Consider the following 12,582-nt stretch of genomic DNA (forward strand, 5'->3'; position numbering starts at 1 on the left):
CGTCGTGAGAGAACAGAGAAGTTTCAGAAGAAGTCGGTTTCAGCATTTTATCCAGATATTCCACTGTTAAAGGAGATTTTTTTTTAATGAAAGACGTGCGGACGGATTGGAGCGTCGCCGCGACGCTCTGCCACAGGAAAAACACCTCTGTTGGAAGCCTTAAGGACAAGTTGGAACATGCCCAGCTGTTAAACAATTTCTCAGATACTCACTCCACTGAAAGCCATCAAAAGCCGCCTGGATTTTACAAATGGTTATCAACACGGAGGTGTTTTTCCTGTGCCACCACCACAGATTTCAGAACACTGACCATAAAAAACTCCTGGAAGTGATGCTACTAATGCTGTTTGGTTTAGTCGTCCTGGAACGGCATCTATTTTAATTCCTAAGGTTTGAACGGTTCAAGAGTGAATTACATCATCTGCCGTAATTAAGAGTTGAATAGGGGTTTTAAAAGGTGTAACCATACGGTGGTCTACATGTAAAAGGCGAAATTCTCCATGTATTAGGTCGTTAGTTGGAATTATATAGGAAGAGAATTCTAAGTTGTTTTGATCAGTATATTCATAGGTTCAATACCATTGGTGACCAACAGCTTTAATAGTTAAAGAAGGGAAATTTAGTTCTTCTATTAAATATAAGATTCATAGGGATGGAAGGGCCAATGAAATAAGAATTAGGGCGGGGATTATAGTTCAGATCGTTTCAGCTACATTAGAGTCTAGAATAAATTTGTTATAGGTTTTAGTAGAGGTTAAGGTGAATCAATCAATCAATCAATCAATCAATCAATCAATCAATCAATTTTTTTTTTATATAGCGCCAAATCACAACAAACAGTTGCCCCAAGGCGCTTTATATTGTAAGGCAAGGCCATACAATAATGATGTAAAACCCCAACGGTCAAAACGACCCCCTGTGAGCAAGCACTTGGCTACAGTGGGAAGGAAAAACTCCCTTTTAACAGGAAGAAACCTCCAGCAGAACCAGGCTCAGGGAGGGGCAGTCTTCTGCTGGGACTGGTTGGGGCTGAGGGAGAGAACCAGGAAAAAGACATGCTGTGGAGGGGAGCAGAGATCGATCACTAATGATTAAATGCAGAGTGGTGCATACAGAGCAAAAAGAGAAAGAAACAGTGCATCATGGGAACCCCCCAGCAGTCTACGTCTATAGCAGCATAACTAAGGGATGGTTCAGGGTCACCTGATCCAGCCCTAACTATAAGCTTTAGCAAAAAGGAAAGTTTTAAGCCTAATCTTAAAAGTAGAGAGGGTGTCTGTCTCCCTGATCTGAATTGGGAGCTGGTTCCACAGGAGAGGAGCCTGAAAGCTGAAGGCTCTGCCTCCCATTCTACTCTTACAAACCCTAGGAACTACAAGTAAGCCTGCAGTCTGAGAGCGAAGCGCTCTATTGGGGTGATATGGTACTATGAGGTCCCTAAGATAAGATGGGACCTGATTATTCAAAACCTTATAAGTAAGAAGAAGAATTTTAAATTCTATTCTAGAATTAACAGGAAGCCAATGAAGAGAGGCCAATATGGGTGAGATATGCTCTCACTTTTAGGACAACCTGATAATAATGAATTACAATAGTCCAGCCTAGAGGAAATAAATGCATGAATTAGTTTTTCAGCATCACTCTGAGACAAGACCTTTCTGATTTTAGAGATATTGCGTAAATGCAAAAAAGCAGTCCTACATATTTGTTTAATATGCGCTTTGAATGACATATCCTGATCAAAAATGACTCCAAGATTTCTCACAGTATTACTAGAGGTCAGGGTAATGCCATCCAGAGTGAATAAAATATAAAGTACAAAAGAGCTAATAAAGATAATTACAATTAAGCCTGAATCATGGAAGAGTAATAACTTTTCTATGTGAGGGGATGTAGCATCTTGAAAACTAAGTTGGGCGGCTAGAGGCATGTAGGGCTCGTAAGGCTTTAACTTACAACTTCGTTATGACAAAACGATATAATTTTTACTAGGGCTCTAGTAAGGTGGCCGAGATAGGTGGCAAATTGTAAATTTGTCCACGGAGGGATATCCCTCCCCTTATTTGTCCCGGGGGGCTCCCCCGCCTTCATTCCCCCCAGGCGGGGGAGCCTAGGTGAATGCTTGTTGGTTTAAGTGCTTAGCTGTTAACTAAGAGGTTGTGGGATCGAAGCCTGCTCATCTAGTATAAAGATTTTAGCTTAATTAAAGTGTCTGTTTTGCATACAGGAGATGTGGGTTTATGTCCTACAAGTCTTATAGGGGGAGTACCTAGTAGTGTATTAATTAGTGAATTATTAAGTAGAAGTAATGCTAGTGTGAGGGGAAGGAAGGTTTTTCATGTGAGATGTATAAGTTGATCATAACGGAATCGGGGGTAGGATGCTCGGATTCATAGGAATAAAAGAGAGATAATAAGTATTTTGGTTATAATAAGGTGTGTGGAGATGTCTGGTATGAGGTGTCAGTGGCTAGTGCCCAGGAAGAAAATTGTTGTGAGGGTGCTTATTAAAAGGATGTTGGAGTATTCGGCTAGGAAGAATAAGGCAAATGGTCCTCCTGCATATTCTATGTTATATCCAGAGACTAGTTCGGATTCTCCTTCTGTTAGGTCGAAGGGTGTTCGGTTGGTTTCTGCTAGAGTTGAGGTAAACCATATTATTGCGAGGGGTCAGGTGGATAGGAAAAATGTTAATTTTTCTTGGGTTACGCTAAAGCTTGTTAGGGAAAAGTTTCCTGTTATAAGGAGTAGGTTAAGTAAAATTAAGGCTAGGACGACTTCGTAGGAGATGGTTTGAGCAACGGCTCGTAGGGCTCCTATAAGGGCGTATTTAGAGTTGGAGGCTCATCTGGAACCTAGGAGTGAGTAGACTGCAAGACTGGAGAGAGCAAGGATAAGAAGTACTGGGAGATTAAGGTTGATTGTGGGGGTTGGAAGAGGTATAGGGGTTCATAATAGTAATGCTAATGATAGTGCAAGTATAGGGGCTAGGAGAAAGAGATAGTGGGAGGAGGATGAAGGTTTAATTGGTTCTTTAATAGTTTTACTCCGTCTGCAATAGGTTGTATTATTTCATAGGGGCCTTTTCGAGTTTGTATGTAGCCCAGAATTTTTCGTTCGGCTAAGGTTAGGAATGCTACGGTTAGGAGAATTGGAATAATAAGGGTTAATAAACTAATTGTAGTAATCATAGTTAAGGAGAAGAGTTGAACTTCTTTTGAAGGGGCTTAGGTCCTTTGCATTACCCATACTGCTACCTTAACATTGTCTCGAGTATTGTGTTAATGTCTTGTTAACACTTTAGGTTAAATAAGTGTTTAGGGATAAGGCTTAAATGTTTTATTGGCCTTCTTTATTTGGTCCTTTCGTACTGAAGAAAAGCAAGTTATAGATAGAAACTGACCTGAATTGCTTCGGTCTGAACTCAGATCACGTAGGACTTTAATCGTTGAACAAACGAACCCTTAACTGCGGTTGCACTGTTAGGATGTCCTGATCCAACATCGAGGTCGTAAACTTTCTTGTCGATAGGGTCTCTTGAAGAAAATTGCGCTGTTATCCCTAGGGTAACTTGGTTCATTAATCAGTTGTACTGGGTCTTGATGGTCAGAAATTCTGTTAATTAGAACTGTCATTCGTGTTTTAGGAGGTTCATTCCTTATGAGGGTTGTGTTGTTCTTCATGGTCGCCCCAACCAAAAACAGGTTTTAAGTGAATATGGATTTGTGAATATTCTTAGTCTGTTTGAAGCTCCATAGGGTCTTCTCGTCTTATAGGAGAATCTTCGTTTCTGCACGAAGAGAATAATTTAATTGATGGGAAAATAGAGACAGTTGAATCCTCGTGATGCCATTCATACAGGTCTTTAATTAAAAGACAAGTGATTACGCTACCTTTGTACAGTTATGTTACTGCAGCCGTTAAATACTATCACAGGGCAGACAGGACTTCTTATAAGTTCGAGAAGCGATGTTTTTGGTAAACAGGCGGGATTCTTGTTTGCCGAGTTCCTTTCCTTTCTTTTTATCTTTCCTTTGATGCACGCCTGTGTGGGTTTTACGGTTTGGTAAAATAAGTTATCTAGTAATTTATATAGTTTTTAATGCTCTCTGGTGGGAGGCCGAATAAGTGTCTGTCGATATTCGAGGGTTGATGAACAGTGGTGCGAGGAGAGGCATGTGCCTCTTATTACTCATACTAGCATTATTTTTACCATAGTGTGGTATAGCTTAATAGGTTGAGGGGAATAAGTTAATTTATCGGGATTTGGTGTCAATGGTTTGAGCTTTAACGCTTTCTCTAAAGGTGGTTGGTGTTAAGCCTACTTTAATGGTAATATTATAAATTATGAACTTTATCCTGTTTAGCAGTTGTTTCTGATATCAAAGGGGCTGTCCCCCATTTGATGACTCTTGTAAGTCTTATGGTTCTACAGGTGAAATTAAGATTTACAAGGCTGAACTTTTATTCATTTCTTAAGCAACCAGCTATTACTACATTCGGTAGATGTGTCGTCTCTACTTGAGGCTCTTCCTACTCTTTTGCCACAGAGATTAGGATAATCCTTTAAAATTGATGGCCTGAAGTAGCTCATGTAGTTTCGGGGGATGAAGCTGAAGGAGGTCTGTGCTTATTAGACTAGCTAGTCCATGATGCAAAAGGTACGGGGGTTAAGGCCTACTTTTTAGTGCTGATATATTTATTTCAATTCTTTTTCAGCATTCCCTTGCGGTACTTTTTCTATAGTTCATTTAGCTTTTTCTATCATCTATACTAAAGAGGTAAATATTTTGTTAGTGTTTTTAGGTTATTTATGTGATTATATATGTGTATGTGTTTCGACTAGCAATTGGGCGTGTCAAGGTAGTCCTGGTTAGAGGACATCTTCTCAGTGTAAGGGAGATGCTTTGTTTTAGCTATACTTTGTTTTTCAAGTACACTTTCTAGTACACTTACCTTGTTACGACTTACCTCCCCTTATCCTTTTGAGTGCGGTTTATGTTAGGATTAGTAGTTGGATGGGGAGGGTGACGGGCGGTATGTACATGCTTTAGGGCTGGTTTCAGTAGGCTATTCTAAGCTTACTTACTTCTAAATCCTCCTTCTTAAGCATTTTTCAGTGCTTATTTCGTATTCCCTGGGAGGGAATGTAGCCCATTTTGCACCCTTTCATAGGCTACGCCTCGACCTGACGTTCTGAAGGAAATTAAACTATGCCTAGTGTTGATCTTTTTAAGATAGACTGAAGACGGCGGTATATAAGCTGAATGCGAGAAAGGGTAAGGTAAAGCGTGGATTATCGGTTATGAAACAGGCTCCTCTAGGTGGAGTAAAGCACCGTCAGGTCTTTTGGTTTTTAAGCGGTAGGTCGTAGTGCCCTGGCGGTAACAAAGTTTAGGACTAAGCATAGTGGGGTGTCTAATCCCAGTTTGTGCTGTAGTTTACGTGGTGTCAAAGAAATAAAGTTTCTTTCTGAATTGGGCTTCTACTATAATTTAGGTTTATACAGCTGTGGGTATATTTGACTTTATCTGTTTATAAATTAACCACCCTTTGTACCGGGTTTATCAACTCTAGTTATTCATGTAATCGCGGTGGCTGGCACGAATTTGACCAACTATATTTACTATAACTAGGTCAGGCTTTCACCTATTGCCTAATATTAGTTACTGCTGTGTCTTTGGAGGTGTGGCTAAGCAAGATGTTGTGGGCTGCAGGTGCGTGCCTGATATCTGCTCCATTAGTCTTTTAGGGTTATGGGCATTCTCACTGGTGAATAGAGATTTGCATGTATAATCTTAGTAAAAGTTGATAATAAAACTAGGACCAAATTTTTAGTTAAGGTATGTGAGATTTAGTGTGTATTGTTAGAAATAGGGAGATAGATGTTTTGAGTTTTTAGGGGTGGGTGGTGACTTAATAGGAGTTGTAGAATATATAGGGTTAAGGTAATTTATGGCGGGGATAGGGTTCAAAGGTTATTGTGGCTGCTAAAGGGGTGGGGGAATTTATGTACTAATACAAGATATGAACAAGGTACATAAAAAAAATCTAGAAGATTTTGGGTAAAAATGATCAAACTCGATGAATTAGGGTTATAGAATTAAGCCGGATTTTAGGTTATTATATAGAAATTTATTAAAAATGAATAAAATAATCAATTATTTTAAAATATCACGTTTGTGTGAGGGCATGATGTAATTGTTTTTAATGGTTTAAGTATTGGTTATATAAAATAAAATAATTGAGGTATAGTAGGGGGTATAATAAGTTTATTTGATTAGTTAAAGAAATATTTAAAGGAATTATAAGACGGGGGAGTAATTGTGTTATATATTTAGGGCATATAATTAGGAAAGTTATTATTTGTTTGTTAGTAAATTTTTATATTTAGGTAATTAATACATTGTATTTGATTAAATTATAAGCCTAAGTTTATAATATATTTATTTGAATTGTTAAATGGTTTTGTTTTAATTGATTTTTGGATAAGCCTAATTTTTCTAGTTAGGGGGTTTGGGGGAACAAACGCAAAATACCCCGGGGGGAAACGATGGAATGATTGATGAAAGAGAAAATATTATGTACTAGTACAGTATATGCAATCCCTTGTTTCAAAGTTTAAGTGAATGATCTGAATTTTTAAATACAAGAGAAAATGTACCAACTTGATTATCATTGACGCTCTGCACTCTGAAATGCGGAGGAAAGGCTACCAAAAAAAAAAACCCCAGGCACTTTAGAGAGAACGCTCGGCTGATGGGATCATGGGTAATCGCCATTAACACATTTCAATCGGAGCACGTATTCACGGGGTGACGCGATAATTGGTGAGATGTTCCTGAGATGATTCTACACCCCAGGCACCGTAGAGAGAACGCCCGGCTGATGGGATCATGGGTAATAAGTGGGTAAAGTGCGCAGTGTGTGTTAAACGCATTTTGGGTTGGGGATACTTGTGAGAAATGTACCTGAGATTTCTCAGACAGGTATAAGATGATATGCTATTAAAATATTTCTAGATTTTTGGAAATGCAATAATATTTATTTTTAAAATCTTATATTAGAGTATAATTAGGTAGGGTGATTTCACTGTTATTTATATTAAGAAATATAGTTGTAATATAAACTTGAAAGTTATGTCGAAAAAGATGGGTGTGTCATTAACAAGGAAATAGTTCGTTGTATATGACTTTTTTAATAGGTTTCTTGGGTAATATCAATTAATGTTCGAAAAAAATGAGTGTCCTAATACATACATAATATGTATTAGTACATAAACATGCTTAAAAGCGAGAAAAACTCGAGATCATTATAAGGCATAATGTTCTAGAGTTTAGGTTGGAGTGTGTTGTTGTTTAGGTTTTTACGAGTTTATGGATTTTTTAATCAAAAAATTGTCTAGCATTCCAGCTAAAGGCAAAAAAATAAGGAAAATGGAAAAGTAAATTATTGTTGAAACTCGACCTAAAGTAGTATATGGTTCCTCTACTGGAAGGCCTCCGGCGCATGAGAGGATAATAAAATTAGCGATGAAAATTCAGAAGAAAATTTGGGAGATTGGGCGAAATGATATGGAGGTGTGTTGTGATGTGTGTAAAATAGGGGCGAGAAATAGGATTAGGACGGATATTACTAAGGCTAGGACACCTCCCAACTTATTAGGGAATGCTTGTAGAATTGCGTAGGCGAATAGGAAGTATCATTCAGGTTTAATGTGGGTGGGGGTGACTATAGGGTTAGCTGGGGTGAGGTTTTCTGGGTCTGTAAATAGATTTGGGTAGAACAGGCAGATGAAGGTTAGGAGAAGTAGAACTAAGTGAAAACCTAGAATATCTTTAATGGAATAGTATGGGTGAAATGGAATTTTGTCGAGATTTGGGTTTAGACCTAATGGGTTGGAAGAGCCGTTTTCATGGAGGAAGAGTAGGTGGTTGAGGACTAGAGCTAAGATAATAAATGGAAAGATAAAGTGTAGGGAAAAAAAGCGTGTAACGGTGCGGGCGTCGACAGAGAAACCACCTCAGAGTCATTCGACTAATGATTGTCCTAAATATGGAATAGCGGAAAGTAAGTTAGTGATTACAGTTGCGGCTCAGAAAGACATTTGGCCTCATGGAAGGACGTAACCTATAAAGGCTGTTAGTATTGTTATTAGGAAGATAATTACTCCAATGTTTCAGGTTTCTTTATTAAGGTAGGAAGCATAGTAGAGGCCTCGGGCAATGTGAAGATATATGCAAATGAAAAAGATAGAGGCTCCGTTGGCATGGAGATTACGAAGAAATCAGCCGTAGTTGACATCACGGGTTAAATGTGCAAGGGATGGGAAGGCTATAGTTGTGTCTGGGATATAATGTATTGCAATGAAGACGCCGGTGATTATTTGTATAATTAGGCATAGTCCTAGAAGAGATCCAGTGTTTCATCAAATGGAAAGGTTGGATGGAGAGGGGAGATCTAAAATAGTTTTATTAATAATATTTAGGAGTGGGTTACGTTTTCGGAGAAGTGTCATTATATTCTAATAGTTAAATTATAACTGTGATTTTTCAGGTCATAGATCTAGGTTAAATCCTAGTTAGAATAATGGTATATTTAATGATTTTAGTGGTAATTATAATGGTTTTGGGAGTGGCGGTAGTGGCTTGTAATCCTTCTCCTTATTTCGGGGCGTTGGGTATAGTAGTTGTTGCTGGCATGGGTTGTGTATTGTTAAGTGAGGTTGGGGAGTTTTTCTTATCTTTAATACTATTTTTAATTTATTTAGGGGGGATAATGGTCGTGTTTGTTTATACAACAGCATTAGCTACTGATCCATATCCTGAAGTATCATTGAGGGGGACATTATATGGGGGAGTGTTATATATGGTTTTTGTAATTAGTATTTTAGGGGTTTTTTGACAATGATGGTTGGATGAAGTTTGGGTTTTAGATATTGGTTGTGAATTAAGTAATTTATTGGGCGATGTAGGGGTAGGGGAAATGTATGGGTTGTGTGGTAAAATATTAATAATTGGAGGGTGGGTATTATTTTTAACTTTATTTGTAGTGTTAGAGATAACTCGAGGATTGTGTCGTGGTGCGTATAAAAAATAAGTGTTAGGGCACAGGCGAAAGGAGGCGGTGAATAAGGAGATTTGGTCTCCTATTTCTAGAATCACAATCTAGTGTTTTGTTAAACTATATTTACTGAGGTGGGTATAGATAAAGGCAGAGTTAGTGGTACTCTTAGTATAAGATTATAGGTCTACTTTTGGGAGAGAGGACGAATGGAACTTCTTCAAAAGTGTGGTACGGGGGAGGAGTGTTGTTTAATCATTCTACATTAGTAGACATAAGTTGGACGGTAAGGACTTTGCGTTTTGATGAGAAGGCTTCTCAAATAATGAATAGGAGTAGAATAGTTGCGGTTAGTGAAATGGTAGACCCTATTGAGGAGACTAGGTTTCAAGAAGTATAGGCGTCTGGGTAATCTGAGTAGCGTCGTGGTATTCCAGCTAATCCTAGGAAATGTTGAGGAAAGAATGTAAGATTAACGCCGATAAATATAACGTAAAACTGGACTTTTAAGAATGAGTTGTTTAGAGTATAGCCTGTAAATAGGGGAAATCAGTGGGTAAATCCAGCTATAATTGCAAATACAGCGCCTATTGAAAGTACATAATGAAAGTGGGCAACTACGTAGTATGTATCGTGGAGAACAATATCTAGTGATGAGTTTGCTAAGATAATGCCTGTGAGGCCTCCGACAGTAAATAGGAAGATGAAGCCGAGTGCTCATAGAAGGGGGGGGTCTCATGAAATGGAACCTCCGTGGATTGTAGCTAATCAGCTAAAGACTTTAACGCCTGTTGGAATAGCAATTACTATTGTTGCGGAAGTAAAGTAGGCGCGGGTATCAACATCTATTCCTACGGTAAATATATGGTGGGCTCACACGATGAAGCCGAGGAAGCCAATAGCTACTATGGCTCATACTATGCCTATATATCCGAAGGGTTCTGTTTTACCTGAATAAAATGTTACTACGTGGGAGATTATTCCGAATCCGGGTAAAATGAGAATATAGACTTCTGGATGGCCGAAAAATCAGAAGAGGTGTTGGTATAGAATAGGGTCGCCGCCTCCAGCTGGATCAAAGAATGTTGTATTAAGGTTTCGGTCTGTGAGAAGTATTGTAATGCCAGCTGCTAGTACAGGTAGTGATAGGAGCAGGAGTACAGCGGTTACTAGTGTTGATCAAATGAATAATGGTGTTTGATATTGTGTAGTAATTGGGGGTTTTATATTAATAATTGTAGTAATGAAGTTAATTGCGCCTAAGATGGAGGATACTCCTGCAAGGTGAAGTGAGAAGATGGCGAGGTCTACGGAAGCGCCTGCATGGGCCAGGTTTCCGGCAAGAGGGGGGTAAACAGTTCAGCCAGTGCCAGCGCCGCTTTCAACGATAGAGGAGGCTAGTAGTAGAAGAAATGATGGTGGGAGGAGTCAAAAGCTTATGTTATTTATTCGTGGGAAGGCTATATCTGGGGCCCCAATTATTAATGGGATTAGTCAGTTACCGAAGCCTCCAATTATAATAGGTATTACTATAAAGAAAATTATAATAAAGGCATGGGCGGTAACAATGACGTTGTAGATTTGGTCGTTTCCGAGGAGTGAACCGGGTTGGGCTAGTTCTGTTCGGATAAGTAAGCTGAGGGCTATGCCGACTATTGCTGCTCAGGCACCAAAAATTAAGTAAAGGGTGCCAATGTCTTTGTGATTAGTTGAGAATATTCAACGTGTAATTAACATGGGTGTTGTTTAGGGGTTGAAAGGTTGAGGCTTTCTCTTAGGGCTTTGAAGGCTCTTGGTCAAATGATCCTTAACCCCTGTTTTGAAGCTTAGAGGTGTTTTACATGTAGGATTGCAAATCCTAAGTTGTTAGTGTTTATTAACCTAGGCTTAAAGAAAAATTATTTCTAAAAGGGGGGTTAGTGGAAGTAATATTGTGGATAGTAAAACGGAGATGGGAAGAGAGGAGTTTAGGTTGGGTTGGTTTAGACGTCATGGTAAAGAAAAGGATATATTGTTGGGTGGTGTGGTTAGTGTTAGGCTATATGATAGTCGGAGGTAGAAGAAGAGGCTAAGTAGGGAGGAGAGTGCAGTTATAGTAGCTAGGAAAATTAGGTTATGATTAGCTAATTGTTGGAGAATAAGTCATTTTGGTAGGAAACCAGTTAATGGGGGTAGTCCACCCATGGTTAGAAGAATCATAATTATTGAGGTTATTATGATTGGAGCTTTAGTTCAGGATAGGGCTAGGCTATTGATGTTGTAGGTTTTATTTAGGTAAAATATAATAAATAGGGAATATGTTATTATGATATAAATAGTTATAGTTATGAGTGTAATTATCGGGGAAATTTTGACAATAATAATGATTCAGCCTAAATGGGCGATGGAGGAATAGGCTATAATTTTACGTAATTGTGTTTGGTTGAGGCCGCCTCAGCCGCCTACTAATATGGATAGAAGGGCTAGGGTTATTAGTAAGGTATTGTTAATTTGTGGAATTTGAAGAAGAAGAATTAGTGGGGCAAGTTTTTGTCATGTAGAAAGGATTAGCCCTGTAATTAGGTTTAAGCCTTGGAGGACTTCTGGGAGCCAAGCATGGAGGGGTGCTAGTCCTGTTTTTAGGGAGAGAGCTAGGACTATAATAGAACTAAATAATGGGTGATTTATTTCGTTAATACACCATTGACCTGTTAGTCAGGCGTTTGATGTGCTAGAAAATAGTAATAGGGCAGAGGCAAGTGCTTGGACTAAGAAATATTTAATGGATGCTTCAGTTGCGCGAGGGTGGTGCTGTTGAACCATAAGTGGGATAATGGCTAGTGTATTTAGTTCTAAACCCATCCAGGCAAGTAATCAGTGGGAGCTAGCAAAGGTAATGGTAGTACCTAGGCCTAAATTTAATAGGAAAAGGGATAGGATTATAGGACTCATTAGTAAAAGAAGGAATGGCCAACATTTTTGGGGTATGAGCCCAAAAGCTTAATTTAGCTTATTTTACTAGAAGGTGGTGTAGAGGGAGCACAGGGAGTTTTGATCTCCCAGGGATAGGTTCAAGACCTTTTTTTCTAGGCGTTAGAAAGATTAGTGCTTTCATGTTTCACCCTATCAAGGTGGTCCTTTTTCAGGCATAGCTCCCTAATTGCTTCTGGAATTAGACATTCTTCTTATCGTTTTCATCAATATGCTTTATGTAAGCTACATTAGCGTGTACAGCAAAGAATAGTTTAAGTAGAATTTTGGCTTTGGGGGCCAATAGTAGAGGTTTAAGTCTTCTTTCTTTGAATAGTTGTTTTCTTGGGCTGTGCAACTGGGGGGGTGGGGGGGGGGGTGTTAGGGATCCAAAGGGGTGGGGGATCTATGTACCAGTACAAGATATGAACAAGGTACATAAAAAAGATCTAGAAGATTTTGGGTAAAAATGGTTAAACTCGATAAATTAGGGTTATAGAATTAAGCCAGATTTCAGGTTATTGTGTAAAAATTTTATTAAAAAATGAATAAAATGATAAATTGTTTAAAA

At 38.7% G+C, this 12,582-nt stretch overlaps 1 long non-coding RNA gene and 4 pseudogenes across 1 annotated transcript; 1 reads left to right on the plus strand and 4 right to left on the minus strand.

Annotated features, from left to right (window-relative positions):
- Positions 1-291: 291 nt before the first annotated feature.
- On the plus strand, positions 292-2,014 carry LOC117505725. Its single transcript, XR_004559234.1, has 2 exons — positions 292-759; positions 1,801-2,014. It is a non-coding gene; the product is annotated as an uncharacterized LOC117505725 (long non-coding RNA).
- Positions 2,015-2,067: 53 nt separating this feature from the next.
- On the minus strand, positions 2,068-3,245 carry LOC117505724 (annotated as a pseudogene).
- A 3,236-nt stretch (positions 3,246-6,481) lies between these two features.
- LOC117505723 lies at positions 6,482-9,059 on the minus strand (annotated as a pseudogene).
- Positions 9,060-9,194: 135 nt separating this feature from the next.
- LOC117505722 lies at positions 9,195-10,814 on the minus strand (annotated as a pseudogene).
- On the minus strand, positions 10,018-11,903 carry LOC117505719 (annotated as a pseudogene).
- Positions 11,904-12,582: the final 679 nt, after the last annotated feature.

This window comes from Thalassophryne amazonica, unplaced genomic scaffold (assembly GCF_902500255.1).
Source record: "Thalassophryne amazonica unplaced genomic scaffold, fThaAma1.1, whole genome shotgun sequence".
Taxonomy (NCBI): Eukaryota; Metazoa; Chordata; class Actinopteri; order Batrachoidiformes; family Batrachoididae; genus Thalassophryne; species Thalassophryne amazonica.